We start from the raw sequence: 24,760 nt of genomic DNA on the forward strand, positions 1-24,760 counted from the left end.
ACGCCCCTTTCCTTTCTTTGTTGCACTTCAGTGAAATGTCATTCTGTGGCAACTCGGATTTTCCAGCATCTCGACAAGATGCAAGGACCAGCAGTCAAGCAGCACATCACAATGTCCCATTCCTGCCAGCTGCCGCAACACTGCTACCAGCAGCTTTTCTTCCTTTTTACATAAGTAGACAAAATGCTTTTAGCTCTAATAAAACTACAGTCGTGCACAAACAGAAATGGCTGACTGTACAACTTCATTTACCAGCATCATTCTATATAACTTGAGAAAATATTACAAAGCAAAAGCCTCCAGCAAACTGCTGTGGGTCAGTAGCTGTGGGGGCTCAGGGGCGCCCGCCCCGTCCCCGCTGAACCCCGCAGGGAAACTCCAGCGGGTACGAGGCGCAATATTCCTGTTCCGCCCTGATTAAAAGTTATTACCAAGAAAGACCGTCCAGTTTGAGGAACACAGCGTCTCAGAACATTACAGCAAACATTTCGGTGTCATCTGAGCGCTAGTTCAGGGTGCTTTGTGCCGTGAGGCATGAAGATGTCGTTCTTTTGCTAAACGCGTTATTTTTGGAAACATTTTTGCTAGTGTTCGTGGGAGTATTTCCAATCGGGCAACGCTTCCAATTAAGACCTCCCTCTTAGAGTTTATAAATGCTTCAATAAATGGCTGCCAGCCTTAAAAATAAATGTATTTTTTTTAATAAACAGATGATGGTTAACCTGTCACAGAGTGATATACAGTCCAAATAAGTCAAGAGACTCCTTCCAACTTATAACTTCAGAACTTGTGGTGTCCTCATAACCAAAAGTGACACATGCTATGGATATCTACCCTATGTCCATACCATCTACTGCTTATTTAGGAATACTTAAAAAGCGATTCATTAAAAAATGCCAAGTCACTTCTTAGAGAGGCTCTTTCACAAACACTTGTGGTAATATCAAGTATTTCTAACAATAGAGAATAGGACAAAGAGGAAAATACAGCCTTTCCCGGAGATGTATTTAGATTCTGTTCAGCACAGTGAGATATCAGGAGCATCAGAGCTATCAGTGGAGTTCTTGGACTGCCCTGCACACAAACAGCTTTGCTGCAGTTAACGGGAGCGTCGCACAAGCACAGAACTGCCCCGGGAGGCTGCAGCTCACCAGGGGAGGACCAGGGGCTGCACCGCTTGTAAATCCAAAGCTTAAAGCACCAGAGGGAAACAGCCTTGAGCCTCAATACAGAGAAAAGGAATATCATTTAAATGCAGTTTCCTAGTTTACGGCCAGTCTTTCGTGATGGTCTCCTTGCGCTACACAGAATCAAAAAGCAGAAGAGCCTGGGGAAGGGGACAGAAAGCTGGGGAGAGGGAAGGGAAAACAGAGCTCGCTCTTCCTCTTGGACCCAGCCGTGTGCGTGACTAGTTTCCTAACCTGAGAGTACTTCACATTAAAAGAATGAAAGAAAATACGACTTTCAAAACTAGCAAAACCCCCTCTGAAACCTTACTTTCCAACAGGATGATCAGTGTGCTGCACACCGGTCAGCTCCCTCTGGTACCCCAGAACATCAGGTACATTTCCAGCGAGATGCACGTGGTGCACACAGCGGAGGGCAAGGAGCAGCTCGGAGAACCTCCATGCACTTGCGGCAGGACTTCAGTAACACAGCCAGGCCTCTTATTTCTTTTTTACACAGTAGTGATTCATTTCTGCTTATTTCCCAGCAGCAAAATATTGATCCGACCAGACCTTTTTTTTCTTTTTTATTAGTTTAGTTCCTACTTTTCATTGTTTGCCTTGGCAAACTCTCCTAGTTCTTTCCACATTCAACCTCAGGAGAGCAGGAGGAGCAACAAAATCAAAAGGCCACATCCAATATCTCAGGTGAGCCAGTATGCTGCAGGAATATCTAATGGTTGCTGCCTGTAAAGGCAACTTGTAACAACCTGCTCATTAAGGGTGTGACTTTTTAAAGCAAGAATTTTCAATGCAATGCTATAAACGGACCTCTCGTCACACTCAGCCTCTCCATGTTGCACTGGACTTGTAAGGACCTCCATGGTGAGCAGAGCTGTGACCGAGACTGAGCTGCAACACCGGTCACAAGGGTCTGTATGTCCAACCCCATCTGCCCACAAAGTGAGCATCGTTACACCATTCACGGCTGGATCCCAAACCCATTTAAGCCATTAACAGTCTTTCTTTAGATTTAAAGAAGTTTTGGATCGTTGTCTCCACCACAGAGCCAGAAAAATTTCTCATTAGCACTCTCAACGACTTCAGATTCTGCCAGATTTCATTACTGGGAAGTTGTGCCAGCCCAGCAAGAGCTTTCCAGCACCAGAGCCCCTCGCAGCACAAAGCGGGGGCCAATGCCAGGGTACACTTCACTTCTTGTCAGTCTGTGCTTCGAGGCTGCGCTATTTCCTAGCACTTTGGTTTTGATTGCCTCGGATACAGGTTCTCCTAACGCTCATGAATGCGAGAGCTGCTGAATTCAAAGGAGGAATTTGTGTAAGGGAACGGTCAGGACAGAAGAGTGATTCCTCTGTGCAATGCACGTCCTTTGGTCTGCACCACCGTAAGGATCTTCTTGTTTGCTGTTAGTGAAGATATTTAGGGGATGTAAGATAACTATCACAAGAACTTGCATGGGAAGACAAGATAAGATATCTGAAGGCAAAATGTAAACATTCAGGTTCACTGAGCAGCTGTTTGACACAATACCGAGGGCTATTAGATGTAATCTGTATTGCAGATGTGTGTCGGACCCTTGAAGAATCAAGGCTATTAAGTGCTGTTTGTCCCTAAATCCACATGCCACTTGCACTGCTTTTAGCTCCTCTTCCTTCCCTGCCCTCAAGGACACAAATCATAACAACAATCACATTATTTTTTAATTTAATAGGAGGAACAGTGAAACTAATTCCAGCCCTGGGCAGTGCAGACAGCAGTAATCTACTCGCATCCTTGACGTATTGTATAGAAACGAGATTGCAGCCAAACTGCATCTTTTTATCAACCACATGCTGAAGAACTGCAACGTGGGGCTCCTCTCTGTTCTACTGCTGGGTGTCCAACGCAATCCCTCCGCCTCACTGGGAATACGGCTAAATATTGAAATACATCAAGTTAAATTAAAGCACACATAGTAATATAGCCCGTGTAATTAAATTACTGCAGAAGGCTACAGACGCTGTGCAAATTGCAGCCTACAGCTGTGCGGTACACAGATATTATAGGTCACAGCACTCGCCAGACTTGCATTTGTTAACTTCAGCTGACAAAAAATGACAGCCCAAATACCTACTTTTGCCTGTTTCTTCCTAGTAATTAACACAAGCAGCCTCTAATGTACGTTACACCAGGGGATTTCTACCCAACCGCTAATTCTATCTTCATATATCTATGGTGTTTCTTTTTACTCTGTTCTCAGGCTGTTCGGGCACAGCACAGCTACAAACTCCAATACATCTCTGGACAACGCCAACAGCATTTTGACTGTGGCTGGAAATTACACGAGCATGGGGATGAACACAGGAGACTCAGAAAATACATTCTGTTCACAGAACTAACTCTCCCTGATGAGATTAAATTAGACTCCGGCTTATCTGATAGTAAAAAGGATCACATCCAAAAAAGAGCTGTAGCACAAACAGTCTGTGCTCAGCCTCAGGAAATCAAAGATAACCTGTTGGGTGATTAAAATAGCTTTCTCATACACAGACAACAAAGAAGAAAATCACCTGTATGCCTGCCCATGAAATTGTTTTGTGGTGTGAAATTACCCATTTGAGTTCATCCACAGGACAGAAAACTCAAAGATGCATGAGGAATTGTTTCTTATTCTACAGGAAATATTCCTCTCTACAAGTTGTATGGAAGTGGGGGAAATTGTTTAAATTTTGCTTGGCTTTTCCATTTTTCGAGTAACGTGGGACTGGAAAAATAGAAGTGACATGAAATTCTAAACATTATGATATTTGAAAGTCCTAGTTTCCTATACCATTTCCCCCAAGAAATCACTGAACGATAAAAAATTGTCCCCTAATTTTGAACAAAAATACTATGACATTTTCAAAACACTTTGAGATTTCTCTCTTGCATCACATTCTCTTTGGTTTTCAGCCTGTAATACAGCAAATCATCAAATTAAATCATACTGAATCTTGCCCATACCTTGTTATCTCAGAGGCAAACGTTATTGCAGCCCAAAGTCTGACAACATAACTGCCCAATAGCTGCTTCCCCATCAGCAAAAAAAGCCTTCAGGCATTTCTATCAACTACATTACTATGGACATATGTGTTATTTCCCTTTTATTGCACATTTCCCCTGTTATCGTACTGCTTCTTCCACTATTTTCTCTTGGCATGGGGAGTTCATTGCCTGGTTTGGTGGCACAAGGATCAGACCCACCAAATTCATGCCATCTCCAAGCTCAGTCCCGTTGGGGTGATGACTTCCAGATACGTCCATTAGAATGAAAGAGAAGGGGGTTGTTGGTTGGGGATGTGCAGTTCTTAGGGTGTTTTAGTTATAGAGCATGACAAAGCCTGAAGCCAACAGTGTCACTGAGTTATCTGAGTCTTTGGGATGTAAAAGTTCTTAAAAAGCTCATTTTCATTTTATGAGAAAAGCGGAGGGGAGAGGAACAACTTTGTTCTGAGCTCGTTTCTGGTGTTTAAACTCCTGAGGACAACTTCAAGGCCAAATTGTAGACCCTGAAAATACGTGGTTTCTAAAGAAAACGCTATGAATGCCTATGAACTATAAAATTTATGGCAAACCCTGTAATAGTAATAATAATATCTTTCACTTATATATAGTGCTTTTCTCCCAAAACATCCCGTAAACTATAAGCCCAACAAACTCATCTGTGGCAGTAAAAAGGACTAAAATAACAAGGATTGTAAACTTCTGGATGGGAGAAACGTTCCACCCTTGTTCAGTTGCTGGCCAGGACTTTATTTCTGGTCAAATTGAGTTAAACTAAACAAATTAATTTGAATGGCATGGGCTGGTGACTCCAACTCCAGCGCCAGAGATTTCCCTCCAGAGAGCTCAGGAGGGAGCAAATCACCACTATAAAGATATACGGGTTCTTTACCTGGGCAAATAATGGTTGAGAAAGAGAAAACCTTCCAGCAGATGCTACCAGGAGTGCAATGACTTTTCCAGTTTCAGTTAAATCTTTCTGTTGAGATGGTGACTTCAACAGAAGAATAAACCTTCTCCTGAATTTTCTCCAAGAGACCAAAGTTACAACAAATAATAATAATAAATTAAAACATACGTGAATCCTATATGAATGACATAGCCACTTGCAGAAAATCAAGGCTGTTTCTTTGATCTTAGTAATTATCCTTACAGAAAGCAGATTTCTGTATTCAGGACTGCAGTTATGAACAAAAGCAATTTATACATTAATTCTAGAAAACTGTGGGTAAGATGAATAAAACAAGTGAATGCTGAATAAGCTTGTCAGAAGATCATCCCTGCTTTTGTTTCTAGGAGTTAGAAAAAGCCAGAAAGACTGAAAAGTTATGTGCTTAGTTGGAAAGATACCAAGCACCTGAATTTCTCCCACCCCAAACCAGCGCTTCCAGATGTTGGGGTTTGAATCACAGGCAGACCCGCAACACCAGTTTAGGATAATACAGATTTTCTGATGGCTCAGCTTGATCCAACTGTATCACAAGGACAAGTTAAAATTGGAGTGGGCATATGATGGGAAAGGGATAATAATGAACAGCAGTACGTTGGCAGAAAGATGAACTCTTCCAAACCCAGATCATTTCCAGTCTTTTTTCTTATTTTAACTTTAGAAAGCTCCGAAATCTGGGTCGCTCCAAAACTTCATGGTTTGCTTACAGCAGATCTGAAACTTGGCCTACAAACTGTGTCTTTTTCAGTTCCGTGGGAATGGCAGTTGCCTGAGATTGGCCACGGTGCCTGGTTAACCGCAAACCAGAAATGCCACATGAAAAGCTATTTTCATACCATTTATGTCCCGTTCCAACACAAATCAAGAACTGCACAGTCTCACACTGTGTTTCTGAGTTAACAGTACCTTTGAATCTCACCAAAACGCAGGTACTGTTTGCTTCAGAGTTTGAGTAAAGGTTTACACAGTGTTCATTTTCATCAGTTTTACTCCTCTGTTCTCACAGTCTCTCCTCCAGGACTGAAGAAGTTGCCTTATTCCACAAAACCTTCAAGGTTTTCTGGAACAGCTGGGTTTAAACTTCACCCTTATAATTTAACTTGCTGGCCAAATATTTGTATTGGTTTAGGTTTTTCTCTACATATCTTTTTTTGTACCTTTCTATAGGACAGCCATAGGTCAGCTTTCTTCCTGCACTCAGTGTTCTGGATCAATACAGTATGATGATTTTCTCAAATTAAATACTTTGACTGAAATAGATATCTATTGAAGGGAGGTCTGTACAGCATTCAGATTTAATTAAAAAATCAGGCTTAAAAATAAATCTAAAGGGAAGATTAAAACAAAACAAAACAAAAGGTATTTACCCGACTAAAACTGAGCTCAATCTTGCAAAGGCACAAATACCCAAAGCCTTGTCTGGTCATTTTTCTATGTGTAAGAACAGCCTCAAGTGCTACCAAACAGGAATAGAATTGCATCGGTTCTCAATGTCCATGGCTACGTGAAGTGCAAGGCAATGGAAAATAAGGCCTGTGTTCTCAACGCAGCGAAAGGAAGCCACGGTCTTCCGAATTCAGGATATTTTATAGCAGTTGACACTCATTGGGAACCTTGACCCCAAGGCAATTAAACTTGTAAGATCCTGCAGAACCGTCTTGCTTGGGGATTTTCCCCAGATGCTTCTCTCAATTACCAGTCAACAGAGCAGGAGCGAGGGGATTTTGAGAAGGGAATGTATCACTACCAGAAAATGAAGACGCTGTGGACACTTGGAGCGATTCACCTCGTGGCTGCGCTTCTCGATACAGTAATTCAATACCATCTTAGAGTTTATATTCTGAACAATCAATTCTCTCTCTCCAGAAATGTTACGTCTAAGGAACAGCAATGCAGAACTCATTACCAAGAGCTGATTATGAAGACTGTGACCATGCTCTGGGTTATTATAATCTGATTAGTATAATAACCTGTTCTATCCAGCTCCATGACAATTCAGTACAGATTACCTTGAATACTTGAGCTGGTTGTGCGAACCCACTGAGAAGTTCTTCCAATTGCACCAGCTAGCATTAACTTAAAATGAAAATGTTTACTGTGTTAAAAATAACCCTTTCATCATTTAGGAAAAAATATCCCTTATTTCTATTTATCTTCTCATTCTTCACATTTTGAGTCACGTCTCAAGATCAACTAAAGAAGCCATTTTTGTGCTTCCAAAGATCCAAATCCTTCGAGTTTACGCCAATACTTTTATTTGTCATATTTATTGGATCTGACATCTTTCTGGACTCTATTCACACTATGACTTACGAGCTGAATTGGGTTTCATTTGTTTTGCTGTTTAAAATAAATTAGGACCAGGGTGTGGGGGCCTTATTCTTCCTCATGATCTTTATTTTCTAATATTGTGCAAAGTGAATTCGACATTCTGGTTGCTATTGAATTATGTCATCTTATTAGGAAAGACCTTACCTAGCTATTTAAAGGTTCCTCTCCATCTCAGAACTACTATTTCATTTAATCCCTATAACATAAACCAGGGATCTCATCTAGTTATACTCACGCTAGGGATGAGGAGCCAAAGCACGAAGACTGAGACTAAATGAGCAGCTGTGCCTGAGATGGGATGGTTGAGCAAGGGCTGAAGTTCAGCCTCCCAAACGCAGTCTTAGGATGGATCATACATATTCTTAAAATAAACAGCAACCGAGGAACAACTGGGGAAGCTGAGACTTAGGGAATCTTGAAAGGTCTTAAAGAAAAACACAGTGGAAATATATGATAAATTATGCGCTCAAACAGATATAAGTAAAAAAAAAAAAATCATGGTTCTGGAAAAACGTTATTTTCCACTGCTGGTGCTGGAAATAGCAACCACATATCTAGATGGCAGAATTCATGCCCCTTCCTGACGGTCCTCGCCAGACATGGGCTGCCCAACAGAGGCCAAGGGCAGAAGGTGGTTACGGCGATGGATGTGGCACCTGCCTTCCAAAGAGCAGGTACCGAGAAGCTGCACATTAACCAGGACCCCCTACCCGAGTATAATCCACTCCATTTCTTCTTTGGAATCAAGAGACAGCCGTCTCTGCTGAGCTCCAAACACCTCTGAAACCAAACCCAGTCTACATCTTAAGCTATTACATTAAATAGAAAGAGAAGAAGGTGATATAAAGTCTTTATGCTGTTACAATTAATTCCTGCACTACTTCCTCATTAATAAATTGCAGAGTTTTACCTGGCTGAAGCCCAGAAGGCTTGTTGCACGTAAGATTTTATGCAAAAATGACTGCTGTCCAATGGAGCTCTTGCGCGGGGGAGAACACGGTCTCCGAGGAGCGAGCTGCTGCTCAGACACGAAGGCACACGAGAGAATGTGCATTCGAGATAGAGAGAGAAGAAAGACTTGCCTAATCTGAAATGCTGAGAGCAGAAAGGCCTTCTCTTCTTCATTCCCAAGGCTCTTCCCTGATTCCTGGAGCACTGTTTGGGTTCTTCTTTGAGGCCAGAATACTTCAGAATCATATTGTGTAGGGTTTTCAAAGCACCCTACAAGGGCGACTGCTGAGTTGTCATCAGACTCGCTCAGTGGGGTCGGGAGTCAGCACAACAGTAAAGCACAACGCTCAGTTCTCTTGCGATAAAGTACTGAACCAAGAATCTCTTGTAGGGTATGCAACACTTTCCCCCAAGAAAACCCCAGCCTAACAACAAAAAACTGCAAAAGGCCCTCAAAAGCTGAATATTGTAAGCATCGGTTAAATGCTTTTGTTGTGTTTAGGTCTGAAAATTGTTCATGGATAAAGCAGATGTTTGAAACTTTAGGAGACGCAGCTCACTGACAGGTCTCTGATGACCCTTGGGGGTATCAGGGGTAGCGCAGAAAGGCAGAAGGCCTGCTTGACAGCCACAGGTACATTGTAATTACACAACTGCCCACGCACAGTTTGTGCCAAAATCTTGGACAAGGTAGAAAGGAGTGAAAGGGAATGATAATTTAAAATGTTATTTCCAGTATCTCCTCTATGTGGATAAACGAGGCTGATGATAATCCAGACAGAGGGAACGCCACCTCAATTAAATGAACTTTTAACAGCAAAAATGGTTAGGGGATAGTAGTGACAGCTGGTGCTCTGTCAACAACCCCCTGGTCAGACACTTACTCCTGAATTAAAGCCTCAAAGAGAGAACTCTGCCCGCAAAATAACAGTTGACGTGACTCATTTCTGATGAAACAAGCACCGAAGACAATAAGAAAATGCCATTTAAAAATAATACTCTGCTATGCCATTGAAGCAACGCTGGCTATTAATTGAAGTATTCATAAGAGAAGATGCAAAGCAACTCTGCTGGAGGAATAGCAGGACACTGCGGGGACAGATGATACAAACAGAAAAGAACATTGATGGGCTCCAGAATATTCTCAGTAATTATTCTTTGCTCTTCTTTTAAGTCATATTTGAAAGCAGTTTATGAATTCATCTCCATTAAACTACAGAGGATCAGGCAAAACCAACCCCAGGAAAACACTTTAAAATAAACTGGATTTACCCATAGGAAGAAGCAGCCCAACTCTATCTTCTACATGAGGTTTCTCACCAGCTCTTCATTTCTAGAAGAGCTTTCTAAGGGCACATTCCACGCGCCTTTACCTGATCTCGTGGGTCACCAAAAGCAGCCGCCGCTGTTCCGTGCGCCTTGCACAGGGACGAGTTCTTCCCAGCTTCCAACACACCCGGCTCATCCCATCTGACAGCCAGCTCTTTTCATAAAGTCTTAAGTTATTTTACTCCTCAAATAACCATTTAATCTTGATCGTTTCTTTTATGCATTTGGCAAACAGCAAATTTTTAGCTTTCATTTTGATGCCTTCAAACACCTTACACCTGCTTTTCATTTCTGGGATGACACCTTAAATATCCTATTTGCCTCTAAAGGAAGGCACACATACAGATTTCAGCCTGCTTAAGAGGGAACAGAAAGGTGAATACATTCAAAGCTGCTGATATCTGCAATCTCCAAACAGAAATACAAGCAGTGATGAGTGGAGTGCAGTGCTCCACATACACCTCTCTTTATTATCTACCTTTTCACAAAGCTCTGGCCTTGTGCAGCTGCTGCGCCTTACTGGGTTTCATTTTCCATTCTACTCATTCAGTCCCATCCATCTTGTAATTTTATACAGATGGCATTGAATATATTGATCCATCTCATAGTTAATCAACCTAGTCCTTTCTTGACAGCAGGGACTGATCACAATATTCCCCATTTCTCCTGAATTATCTTGCTTATTTAAATGTTCCCCAGGAATTCTCCTCCAATAGAATTGCCCCTTCATCCTCCCGACCGTGTAAGTCTCTGCTATGCCCAATGAGGATGTGAGACAATAACTGCTGAGTTCATTTAGTTTGCATTCCAAGGGTGGAATCTCTTCTTGTTAGTATGAAATTAGGTACCAAATGTGCATGTGAGACAAAAGAGGGTTAGTATTGTTCCAGGCAAGCATTCTAGTAAGACAGACAACTCAGACTGTAGATTTGGTGTACATCCTACACGGAGTTATGAACAGACTTTCAGCATTTATCTTCTCGCTATTTGCCTATATAGATACTGTTTCTATGTTCTGCCTTCTAATTCAAGAATCAAGTTATGTTATACATTTGCCATTGTTGACACAGACTAGATCCTGGTATGCAGTACAGAAGTAACAAATAACCAAGTTCCTAGTACGCTGAGATAAAACTCATTAAAGACAAAATCATTCATCAATTTCCTTCAAAATTGTGATGCAAAGGTTTTTATGGAAACGCTCTCAATAGCATATATGTATTCTAGACATGGCAAGTTACTCTAGCCTGAGCAAACAACCCATTTGTCTAACGTGTTTCTAAGAAATACCACAAAATTATTTATAGTTAGTAAGGCCAGAAACCATTCCCCCCCAAAATGTTACAGCACACGCAGAGATGTAAAGAAGCAAATACACTTTGTACACGACAGGCTATTGCTCTTCTGAGCAATTCCATGTATTTTCATGTGAAGCCTGTTTGCTGTTGCGCTCTGAGCAGCAGGTGCAGATGTGAGCGCAAGTGGCTGGTTGTGTCAGACGGGAACGATTTCAAGAGAAACCTGAAAGAGCCAACCCAGACCCTGCTCGGGAGAGCCGAGTTCTCTGATCGGCAGGAGGGAGGTTGCAAACTGACTGCAAAACAAGAGCACCCATCATCTGGCCCAACTCCAGCACCTGATGAAATCACGCTGCCCGCGGCCAGCGCCGCTCCACAGATGTGCTCTGCCTTATAAACAAACGAGCGAGGCCTCTTGGGAACGGGAACTTTAATGCACGAAACAGATTGTATTCTGTTCTGCCACAAGCAAAGAGATGATGGAGTGAACCACCAACATCTCTAATAGCAAATATTCCCAACTCTTTCCTCACACTGGGCCCCTAGCGCCACCTTCTCAAAACGGGTTTCTCCAGCTCCCGGAGCTTGGTCCCTTGACCTTCACAATGGAACATTTCAGGAGATGCGGACAGGCCCTCCCGTGCCTAAATACCCAATGATAATACTTCATAGCTAAGTGGAAGCAGTGACTGGCTAGGTAGATGTAAGAGTTTTGGCCTGAAGCAAGAGGAAATATGATGGATGTGCTCCCATCCGCAGGTGGACCAGAATGGTGTGAATATTGCTGTATTATTACACAAAACTGTCAGTTCTTCGGCATCTGGAGAAAAAAGGCCAAGCAATAAGTGCTTGGAGCAGGGCCAGCAACAATTTTCCAAGAAGGTAAAGTGCATGTCTGAGTGTGAGGCATTAAAGTAGCTGCCACCAGGGTGGCTTTTTGTGACATCCTGAAGTCATCACTTCTTAGGGTTTCCTTCTCAAAGCAAGTTGAGAAATCTCTCTCATTGCAAGGGCTGGAAAAGACAGAACTTGGCCAGACTGAAAACAGGCTGAGAAAAGTTACCCTCATTGTTTTCCTTTCTGAACTGAAGGATGAACAATAGAGATGATAAACAAGGAAGCAACAGATGTTTTAGTGCCCATTTGGAAAGTCAAGAGATTCATATACCCTAAGAGACCATATAAGAACTGCAGTACTTATGACTAATCCTTCCACACCATAATCCAGGCTGGATGCTCCCTCTTGTTTTCCCAGCTTTGTATTTAAGTACTCGCCTCCCCTGACCTTCTTAAACCAATTAAAAAAGACCTTGCAATTGTTCTTGCCATCCCACATTCAACCAAAAGCCTCCTGAGACTGAGCATCCTGGAAACATCCTGTTAATGTCTGAACCACCAGAAGTCTTAAAATCCTTTGTACCTTTGAGATGATCTTTCAGTACAGTTCAAATGTGTGGAAAAACAAAGAACAATATGGAATGGGTAACTATTTAAAATTCAGTAATTATCCAGGGGCCTTTTTTATTTCCAGATGTTTTAGCCCAATCTGACTGCAGTTCCAATACACCCGCTAAGAATCTAACTTGCTGGCCACAGCGGGTGGTCTGAAAACCTGTAATAAAGACAGGATTATATCACAGGACAAAGTGCTTTGTTTTATGGATTCATCCCCAGCAACCCAGGTCTCTTTGCAGAACTGATTGGAAAGACCTAATTCTATGCAGCCCCTCCAATGGCAAAGTCTGTATCAGGTCATGGCAACAAAAAAAGAAAATAAAAATAAAATAAAAATAAAATACAAATAAAACACAAGGACAACAAAATCCTTTCATCAACCTGCTTTAGGTCACAATGAATTTTCAGGACTACATAGTCACATCAGAGCTGTAATATGGCCACATAAGGTGAGGCACAACCATTAACAGGTCTCCCTTCAGAAGACGGCGTCTGAGCCGAGCTTTACTCTAAACTAGAGGTAAACACCCCCAATTTTAGAGCAGCTGAAGGTAAGAATGGGAGCTGGCCTTGCTCTGCCACGATGGTGCAGTGATAGAGGCAAACGCCCAGCACCAGCAGCGGACTCCGCAGCCGCGGGAGCGCGGAGCGGATTCGGGCTGACTCATCCGCCGCGTTTACACCTCCCGCTCCAAGAACGTATTTCGAGAGCACGCAGCACACGCTGCCACCCACCACAAAGACAGAACATTCCTGGGAGGGAGTTCCTCCCTTTCTTTTGCAACTGATATAACCTTAAAGGTATTTTTCTGCTTCAGCATGTGCATTTCATTTCTTTTTTTCTAAGGCAGACTTTACGAGGCTCTTGTTTCTTCTCAAGCAACAGCTGTCAGGTTTGATGGGAAGAGACTCTGCTTTTTACAGAATATAGTTACAGAACAAAGACTTTCGGCCAGTGTTTTGGCCACACGCAACCAGAGAAAATCTTCCCCTGTCTCACACAAGAATTTATGGGATTAAGACCGTTGGGTCTCTTAAGCAGTTCTGCTGCTAACATGGAACTTGGCTCATGGCCTCTTTACACGATTGTTCTAAAGTTGGGATTAACATATCGCCCCATCCAAGTTTTCAGCCCAATTCCCACCTCTGCTGTATTTTCCACCCACAAATGTTAAATACAGTACCCCCATCTTCAGGAAATTTTTGACATGTTTAATAATATTCCTATGTTATTCCTTTGGGGATATTTATTGCTTTCAAGAAAGCATCTTGTTTCTGCTCATGCTGTATTTTAGGCAAGGCACTTCTTTCAGAAGATCTGGGTTTAATTTACATTTGAGGAACTGATACGTATAGTAACAAAATAGGAACACTAGTCCCAGTATTTGAGTATTGATCTACTCAAGTGGCACTGCGAAAGCCCTTTCTTTATCCCATGATCTTTAATATAGTTGATATATAGACAGCAATTCTCCTTCATGGATCTTATTTCCATTAGTTTCAAAAACTGTGTATCCACACCAGCTTAAATTAAATCCCATGAAGTCAACTGTAGCCCACCCACCATCTTTGATCAAACCCAGCAGAAGGAATTAAGTTATTGTTTGGATCTTGGAGCCAAGACCATAACGCTTCAACGGACCAGTTATATAGTAGAAATTAAAACAAGAAGTTGTAGGCTTGCAGCCTAAAATTGCTTCTTATTTTGCAGTTTGTAGTTGTAGGAATAAGAACGTATTTTACTGTAATACTATTGCAATTGCTCATTTTTCAGATGGAAAAGACAGGAAATCACCTAGCAGAATGTTGGGAAAAAACGCTTACAAAAGCCTCAGAAATATCACAAAAAAGAGAGCATAAGAGCAAATTTCAAAGGAGCATCTGCCCATGGAACGTTAAGAGCGGGCAGTCCTGTGCCTCTCTCATCTCTGTGCACAAAACCTGAGTCCTCACAAATAGGTTTGACTCTGCCACACTAGGAAACAAAAAGGGCTTCAAAGGAGCCTTTCTGTTCGTAAAGAAAACAAGAAAGAAAACAGAGCAGGGTACTAAAGGGTTCCCCGTGCCAGTGTCTTTTGCTAAAGGCAATCATTACTACAGAATTGGAACAGCTAAGCAGATGCGTGTGCAATAAACCAAACACAGCTCAAATATCATATCTCCAGTGATAACATTTTCAGGAGGAAAATCCCCGCCTTGCCCAGCTCTCCCCATCACACGCGCTCCTCCCCCGGCTCGGCGCTGCCCCAGCGCTCACATTTCTGTAATGCCTGGGGTTGCCGGAGCTGGACAGAACGAACCCTGCAAAATGCTTACACAGATTATACCAAAGGAATGTAGGGCAAGGATTAAATTATAAACCACAGTGACTTTAAATGCAATAACACAGCAGGTTGTGATGACCACTCGCTACGGTTGTTTAGTACCTGACTTTGAAGATACGCCAGAGTAGGTGTAGGTGTGAGAAAGGAGAGGGGACTCCTGGCCTGGCTGAGGTTTGATGATATCCCAGGTGGGGTCTATGTTCCTCCTCCTCCCACATCTCCAAACTACCTCGCCTTGGCTCGGTGCCTAGAAAATCTGGTCACCTTATACATAGTTGGCAACACATCAATGTACAAGTCCACACCACCATCTGAAAGCAATCATTTCACTGCCCGCGCTGGAAGAATGTTTCCCCACAGGAATAAGGAATTTTATGAGCGTTATAAAAAGTTACTGGCACCGCAACGTATGATCACTGTGGTATAAATTACTGATGCGCACGTCAGCGAGGACGGCAGCCAGAGCCCCCTCTCTGCTCCGGGGGAGCTGATGGGCAATGCCCCGCGCATCCTCCATCCCAGTGTCCCGGGTGGACCCACCCAGAGGGCAGAGCACAAAGCTCTCACATCACATATTGATCAGACGGCAACTGCAGCGCGGACAACGTCTTGACAGCATTTGTCTTGCTGCCAACAAGAGCAAAAATGTAATGCTCATTTCCATCAGTAGATATGAAAGCTGCAGTTAGTTTTGCCTTGCTTTCAAGCTTGGAATAAATTAAACAGAGTATACTTGAATATACATAAGTATACTTTGTTCTTAAATAAGATACTTAAATTTTCATCAGGTCATATATTTCAGCTCCACAAACATGGAATCCAGAGTTAGGCACAGCAGTTCCTCCCTGCTCCTTTACTTTGGGGAAAACAGAGCATTCAAGCCTTGAGCCATTCGCCAGAACTCCTGCAGCTGAAGTCAGACCAAGTTTTGGATCCTGTAACTTAGCGCAAACTACAGCTAGATGATGAGTCTTCATCTCCTGATCAGAAAGCCAGTGCTACGAGGCAATGTCTTGTGAAGAATTCTGTCCGACAAATTAGAAAGACTGCAGCTCAGACTGAAACAATTAATCTGTATGCAGGGCTCGTCAGCATCCCCCGTTAGTTTGGAAGCTCCAGCCTTGTCAGTGATCCATCAGTAGTTCCAAGACACATTTTTATTTTCAGGGCTCCATAGCTCTGGGCTGAACACCATTTGTGGTGTCATCAAAACGTATAAAACCTGGTTCAGCCATGCAAGAAGGAATGAGAAAAAAATAAAGGACTTTTATAGTCTCAGTACCTTCCCTTTTAACTTGTTTTCTCTCTCTCCAAATGCATTCATTAGGCTTAAATGCTGCACGCTACAGAAAATCCAAAATGAGGCAAGTTTTTCTCAGCAAGTAATCCAAATTTCAGTCATTACAAATATAAATCTCCGTATCTCATCTGTACAGTCCTTACCAAGCACAAGTGGTACCTCTAATTCCTTAATGTGTCTCTGTTGCCCACCTCCCCACATTGCCCACAGCAGGGACCTTCCCTGGGAGTGCTGATCTGCTTAATCTTGCAGCCAATTAAGACACAAAGGATGGGTTTTAGCTGAGCAAATCTAGATGATTATCCCTCCAGCTTCCCTTCGTATCAGTGGAGACAAATAGGAGTAATTCAGCCAATACATTTTAAGCAGGTACTTTGGCATGAGATGGATCATCTCCTGGAAGAATTAATAATATCTGTAGTGAACTGTACAGGAAATCTGTGCTGGTGAGCAAACCTGGAGATGTCAATTATACAGGATGTTAAAATACAAAAAACTCTTACTCAAACACATCTTGACCCAGGTCTTCAAATGCAAACAAGGTGCAAGCTTCATTCAAATAGTGGGTAACTGGATATCCAAATACTTTTACAGATCTAGCCCCATACATCTCTGAATTGCGATGTGGACCCACTGGAATAGCAGTGAATGAAAGTCCAGTAAGAGTTTGGTTTGCTCTTCATCCAGTGTGAAGGGCAAGAAATACACCTCTGACATTTTGGCTTACTATTGTATGATTCAGAAGCTAATTAACTCCGCTAGCATTAAATCACAGAATCCCAGAGTGTGAGGGGTTGGAAGGGCCCTGGAAAGCTCATCCAGTGCAATCCCCCCATGGAGCAGGAACACCCAGCTGAGGTTACACAGGAAGGTGTCCAGGCGGTTGGAATGTCTGCAGAGAAGGAGACTCCACAAGACATCACGTGCTCCAAGGTGGTTGGATAAGTGTGAGGTTATTTCTTAAAGTGAATAATCAGGCTTAATAACACATGTATAGGGAGCTTGTTCCCCCCACGGGACCGTGCGGGACTTTCATCCTGAATGATTTGTGCACAGCACCCCACGTCCCCCTCCCAGCCGGCCAGCCCCACGCTGCTCTCCTTCCTCTGCATTTTAATACTAAAGAGAAATCTACAGAGGAAAACAAGCCCCCAAAAATAATCCCTGTTAGACAAACTATCTACATTTAGTTCGGATTTGAGGGTGGGGATCTCCTGGTCAGACACAGAGCTGTGCAGGAACACAGCCCGTTGCGTTTGCGCCTTCATTGCTCCTGCCACTTTGGCTGCAAATTCAGTAATAAATGGGCCTTGAGCATCTCTCTGAGCCGCACTCAGTAAAAGCTTTGACCCGAGAGGTGAGAAGCGAAGCTGGCCCCACGCTGAGCCATGCAGGGAACGAGCTGACGGCGCTCAGACAGGGTCTGAGAGAACCGGGCCCTGGACGCTGAATTTCTGCCCATTTGTCTCACACTGGCAACTGTTCCCAAGAGCAAAGTGACGCTTCTCTGAAACAGAAATGGTGCTCGTGCCGTATTTTCTTCTGCTATAATAAATTATTCCCTGGATGATTTTCTTGCTTCGCCCACATCTCTTTGACCCCCACTAACACTTTGTCTGACTCTTGGCAGGTTTTCAGTGTAAATATTTGTGCTCCTTGGAGGGATGCACATAAAGCCCAACTGCTTTGCAAAGGAGAAATGTGCGAAGCTGCCACCGCCCCTTGGTGACAGTTCCAGGGGACCCGGTGCTGCGTCCACAGGGCCAAGAAAGGGAACGTCCAGAGCTCGGCTCTCAGTGTGCTCTGCCATTCACCAGGAAAACGCACTTTAAGAGTCAGGTTGAAGTTCCAAAGCTTTGATCCGACAGTCTGAAATAACAGCCCGGAACACGTATTTACTGGCAGCGTTCAGCAGGTTTGCAATAGTCACATTTTTGCAAATTTTAGCAGTTTTTGGAAGTCCAAAGGCTGTGCAATAATATTCTGGGGGCCGCTATGGCTGAATCCGACACTGTCTTTCCTGGAGATGCCCTCGGTTACTACAAAGTGCCATCATTATATTAACTTATGTGAACTCCTGCTGAGGACCTGCTCCCATTAGATGTTTATCCAGTTTATATAACCATGTTTTCTCCCCAGTTTGAGCAAGAACAAACAAAACCATTGGACTAGAAAACAGATCATCACAACAGCTTCATATATTGAAGTCAATGGAAATCAGGACTTTAACACATAAATCTAGGGGAAAAACTTTGTATGAATCACAACACAACCATTGTATAGAAAGCAAAACTCAGAAATCAGAGATTAGAATAAAAATCCAATACTCTTCCAGCTGTTTTAATTAGTTGAAGTGCATAATTAATGGCATTACATTGCAAGGCTAACTTTCTTGACAAAGAAAGTTCTGAAAGCCTTTAAGTAATACTCCTAAAAGAAGAACCAGCATTTGTCTGCCACATGCTAAAAATTGAGCCAAATTCTTATTGGGGAGAGTGGAGAGGAACCAAAAACCAACCAAAACCTCTCACACATCTGAAATTCTGCAGCTTGTTGAGGGTAGAATTGTCGTCCCTCATAACGAGTGGAAACCAGCACGATTTCATCAGTGTAGCTGAATAATTACAAACATCACTCAGGAAAACCAAATTCCCTGGTGTGTCTGGTGCTTCCTCAATTTCATCCCCTTGCTGGCTATTCCAGTTGTATTTGACATCAATTATCACAACGGGAAGCAAGGGATGAAAAAATACAGACAGCAGCGCTCCCGAAATGATGGCTATTGAAATGGTTTAAAATATTTTTAGGCTAATAAAGTCTATTGTAAAAATTGTTGCCAAAGAGCATCATCATTCACACGCAGCTTAACACGGACCAACCCATTCCTTAAGTGGCACGGGATATTATTTTCCCTTGTGACTTTATATATTAGAAATCTCCTTGAGCATTCAGTTCAGAGATTCTCTGCTTTATAGCCTCAGAGAGACTATGAAAGGAAGGTGTCCCCTGAGCATGGGAACATTGCAAAAATATTAGAACTTATGGAGGCTTTTTGTACCACCCAATAATACAGGGTATAACAAACTCTGCAATGCTCTGACACTGGACCCATCCTCTGCCCTTCCTCCTGTTCACCCACAATGCACAGCAGAATCTCCAAAATGTTGGTAATATCAGCAGTTATTACACCGTCACACCGAACGAAGATTCAGTCACACCATACAGGATTAATTGATTTCACAGCTCTTTGATTAGCATGAATGCAAAATAAAGAAGTTGATGACTTGCACTGGACTAAAAGCTGGTGACTAAACGTTTTTCACTAGATAATCAACTGTGCATCTGGGGATTAACTCCACCCTCATCCCGACATGAGCCGTCAAAGCACATTTCATCAGCCGAACCCCAGAATTCTTCCTCCCGTGCACCGTATAGAATAGAAATAAGAGGAGTGGTTTGGTTCTAGGATGGGAGAATTACATCTTCCTTCTATCAAAATACTCAGGCTTAGTTAAAGCCTCACATTATCTGGCCCAGTCTGTTTTTCAGCAATATGGAGTTTAGTATTAACATTAAGCATACACAAATACATAAATATCAGACTATAAGATGACTAAATTAGGATAGATACAGATAATATAGATACAGATGCAGCAAGCCAAAAAAAAATAATTGACAGTTGACCAGATTAGACTTGCTCTAACTAAACCCAATTTTAACCAATACTGGAAATACTAATCTGGTTCTTCCTCTGAAATCAACCAAAAGATTTCTACTAAAAATATCGGTACCTTTGAGACATCACTTTCTGCACTTCTTTCTATTTCATGTATTCATGGGCTCTGTCTGTTCATGATTTTCGCATATCTCTCCTTGTTTAGCACTATCAAACACCCAACTTGAGCCAAGCACTTGGCAACGGGCTCCATTCAAATCGCATGAGTAATCCCTGTAAAAACGTTGCTACATTATTCGCTCTCCCTCCTACACCGTGATGCCCCGGTTGTCACACCAAGTGTTTCTCGTGTGAACCCGCCTTGATCTGGAGCACAGTCTCTAGTTTAAGGTGTATATTAGTCATGAAATGACAGCTTGACCAGCTCCAGATGACTGAGATTGATGGCGGGTCCTGCAGAGGAGGAAGGTGAGGAAAGAAAGGAAAATCCCTCCTCAGCAGCTGCACATTTTCTGCTGGAAAAACAAGTTTCTTTTAACATTATTATCAGCTTAATACCATTATCAGCTGTGCTGCAAAGCAGAGGGAATCGAGTGGCAGCGCCTGGTGTAACCAGCATTGGGAAGGAGAACCAGCTAAACCTGAAATTTGAGCACGCACAGATTTCTCTGAAGTCTGACTCCTCTGCTATTTCTGAGCTAAAATTATCACCGTTTGCTAAGCCAAACGTTTTTATTCGTATTGTGTGAAGTAAATGCAAGCATTGTTCCAGAGCGGGGATGGTGCTGTAACAGAGCCCACGCTTCGCCACGCTGCTGCCCTGTAATTAGCGCAATTGCAGGAGACTGGTTTTCTTTAGAAGAAACGCCGCCCTGGAAAGGCAAAGGCAGATCCCAGCAATGCTGAGCAGGTGCCTTATTTTTCCATCACCGGTTAAATCCAGCAATTCAGGAGTGTAATAAAAAGAGCAGACTCCCAAATTCTGGGCAATTTCTTCTGTACTAATGGTACAAATCACCAGCGGCAGAGAATAATCTTTGCCTCTATTAAGTTGTATAACTAACTGGTATCTCCCCCTCAACCATCCCCACTTTTCTATTCTGCTTATGAGGAGCCCACTCTGGATGTGCATCATATTCCAGCTTTCCCATTCAGTGGCCCAAGGCAATAATCACAGCATTTTCCAGCAGAAATTGTGCATATTTAAAGGGCAATAAATAATCAATTTGCATTAAGCAGACTTGTAGAATTTTGCAATTCCTCTTCCTACTAACCATAAATTCATTCCATTTGGAAAGCGCCCACTGCTTTATCACCAGAACAAAAAAGTACAAGACACCTTTCCAAGCCTTATTGTCCCAAATTAAACTCCTTCAGTTCCACAAACCCACCCTGAACTCCCTCGCCCAGGAGCCTCTGATGGGTGTAACCTCCAATATGCAACTTAGAATGAGGGAGGGCTGAAAGCCCACGGGACTCAGCAGTTCTACCACGGATTGTAATCAAACTGATATGAAATCTATCTCTTTACAGCCTTGAAAACATACTCTCTCCAAGCATCTGACTCCAGTGAATTTGAAATTCTCAGTCAGCAAAACTATTTCTGACCTTTTTTTTTAAAAAAAAAAAATAATAATAATAATAATTTAGGCATTTTGAATCTAAATCCAGCTTTATGCTATTTCAAATGCTCCAGTTTATTTCTGCCACTTCAAACCAGCTTGACCTCATCAAGGGAGGTTCTACAGGATCCACGCTCAGTGGGGATCACAGAATCACACAATGTCAGGGGTTGAAGGGCCCTGGAAAGCTCATCCAGTGCAATCCCCCATGGAGCAGGAACACCCAGCTGAGGTTGCACAGGAAGGTGTCCAGGCGGGTTGGAATGTCTGCAGACCTATGTTATGCTTTTCTGTTTATAATTTTAAACAAAGTTACTAAGATCTGAATGTTGGCTACTTCATCTCTGCAGGAAATTTTATTCATAACATTTAAATATGTATATACTTGTACTAACATTATGCACAGAACGCATTTTTTTATAGCAGAAACCCTGACAGTTCATTAAATGTAGCACAAGCAGCTGGAATTCCTGCAGTAAGACATCACCACATTCAGGGATGCTTTGGGGATGTGGTCACTGATGAGGAGCTTAAACAAGAGGAATTAAATAGAATTTAAAAATTACTTTTACCACTGGGACAGAACCCCACATCACTGCACCAGGTTTGATCATGTCAAATAGAAACCCTGTGATTTTCTCTTCTCCTCCTGTGACAAATGTCCAATCAAAGGCCAAGTGGGAAGCAGCACAAAATGCCACCAATTCTGTAAAACAGGATAACTGTGGAATTCATTTCTGGGTTTATAAGTCAGCAAGATTTTGTCGAGGTTTGCTGCTCGGTATGAACGGGCCCCCAGCTGCTGACGCGCTGTTACTCCCCAGGGAAACCTGAACGAGGAAAAGCAGATTGACAACCGCTGATTCCAGCCACCACTGGTTATTTTCTTTAGGCAAGAGGTAATTTCATAGATACTAAGTGGAAGCTGGCATGTAAAAATGACCCACATATCCAAAAAATTAAAGTCAGCAACTAAACTTAAAATTGACAGCAAACTTTACTTCTACACTTCAAAAACCATCCAGCTGCTTGCTGGTGCCCTCGCTCCTGCTCCCGGATCCACCTCAAAGGCAAAGGGCTCGTTAACAAGAATTGTCAATTCAGGGCTTGTTTCAGGACAGATAAGTGATAACACAAGGAAATAACTCTGCCTCCCAAGGATTAAGTCTGTTCTGACATGGAAATGAAACCTCCTATGAATTACAGCTTAATACAATGCAATCCTGATTCTCACAACAGGCAATGTTCAATACACTTAATGAAAATCTATATTTTTTGTTCGTGCACCTTTCCAGGCTTTTAGAATGGATTCCCATGAGAAAAGTCCTGGGATGTTTCTGTTAATAACATTAACAATACAGAACTATTGCTGTATTTTCAGAGATGCTGTATATCATCACAATAACTATGGGTATTCTAAGGTTGCCCAGGAGCAAGAAAATTAGCTGTAACTATGTTCATTTCTCATTTGAACTCAATGGATTTTCTGTATTCTTTATAACAAAGATTTAAAGTACAAGCCTTATTTTTTTTTTCTTTTGCCTATTTGTGGTACACCCAAAGAGTCAAAGTTTTAATTGTATCTTGTTCCAGTTTTTCTGGCAAAGTCCATCCAGTGAAGGATTATACCTTTGTTCTGTAGATGTGAGCAAAAGACATGGTTTTTCCTTGATCAATATATAAATTAGTCAACACTTAACTCACCATAAAAATAAATTGGCTCCGCATTGATTCGCCTCTCTCATGGTTGTGCTAATATTTGTGTACAAATGGGAACGGGTTCTTCTGTCGTCCCATTTTCCTATCAGTAACGATGTTAAACAAACCTCAGGATATTGTACACTGCTGGCCAGACAAAAGATGATGACCAAGTGCCTTTTAGAAGCAAAAGTCCCATTGCCTCTTTAAAAGCTCAATGAAAATGTTCCCTAACCTCATCTCTGTCTCCCAGACCTGCAGGAACTCCCAGTGCTTTTCTATGGTGGGACCAGAGCTGAGACAGAGCAGCTCTGCCCACCCTGGGCTGCCCAAAGGAAAACCCCAGCCGAGCAATTAACCCATTTCCACCCAAACCAGCACACCTTGTTATTTTTCACCTGTTCTTATTACACTTTGCTCTGTTAAACTGAGAGCATCATGTGGAACAAACAGGCAGCTCTAAGAATGACATTGGTATCCACTTCAAATGTTTCTCCCATTACTACAACAAGCAAACAGTATTTTAATGGATGAAACAGGTTTCTAAGCCACATTTTATGCTTGTGGTTTTGTCATTATATTCAATCATAAACTTACATAAATAGCTTTGCTGTTATTCTTTAAAATAAAGTAAGTGCTTTAAAACAGTGATCTTGCAGCCAGAATCTTTAACTTTTCAAACTCTACTTTTAGAGTAGGGAGGATATTGAACTAAATGACAGAGAGTGGAATAATACGTCATATGATAGAAAGGACCGGTGCTGGTTTCAGAGGGCGGACAGCACTGAGCTGCTTTTCCAAAGCTGTTAACACAACGGTGTAAGTTTCCCTATTTCCTACAAGGATGTTAAAAAGCAACGTTTAAATAAATAAACACACACACCACAAACCACACTACACAGAGACCCCAAACACTGAAAACAAGTCACAATTTTCACCATTAAAATCAACAGGCGCAAAGAAAAAACACCCAGGCTTGTCTAACAGCCTGCTAGTAAACCATCAGACACAAGCATGAGAAGGGACCCAAATAAATAAAGCAAAGTATATTATATAAATGATCCACACAAAACACAGTCTTCACAAGTGCCTCTAAGAGGCAACTGGGGACATTCAGGAGAGTCCTTAGCTTGAAAAACTGTCAGCAAAACAACACTTTTCATTTCTATGCCTTAGGCTCTTTCCACATATTTGTTTTCTGTAGCCTACTCCATTTTTATCAGAAGCCCCAAAGGAAGACGATAAAATGGCTTGAAAATAGCTGTTGAAGGAAAAAAAATACATGATAAAATATTCAGAAGAATACGGGAGATGTTTTCTAGGAAACATTTAAGAGTTGCAATCTCTCTCTCCCATTTGCACTCGATGCTGCCAGTGGGTCACAGAGGCCGCCTCACGCCAGCACCTCCGGGTTTGAACTCGGCTCTTCTCTATTCCACCAACAAGGCAGAGACGCCTTCATCTCCCAGATCAAACAAAACCAGGTATTTTTTGCAGTTTCCTGCTGGAATACGCTAATTTGGTGAAACTGGAATGTCTTACCAAAACTGATCGGTTTGAATAAAACTTCAGGTTTTCTCGGGTGGTCCTGTTTCTTGTTTCTCAGCCCCAGAACGCTC

At 42.3% G+C, this 24,760-nt stretch overlaps 1 protein-coding gene across 2 annotated transcripts in view; it reads right to left on the reverse strand.

Moving 5' to 3' along the window:
• The window catches only part of ADGRD1 (adhesion G protein-coupled receptor D1), a 116,389-nt gene that overhangs the window by 67,928 nt on the left and 23,701 nt on the right, over positions 1-24,760 (reverse strand). The window lies entirely within an intron of this gene.

Source organism: Streptopelia decaocto, assembly GCF_964273445.1.
Source record: "Streptopelia decaocto genome assembly, chromosome: 15".
Classification (NCBI taxonomy): domain Eukaryota; kingdom Metazoa; phylum Chordata; class Aves; order Columbiformes; family Columbidae; genus Streptopelia; species Streptopelia decaocto.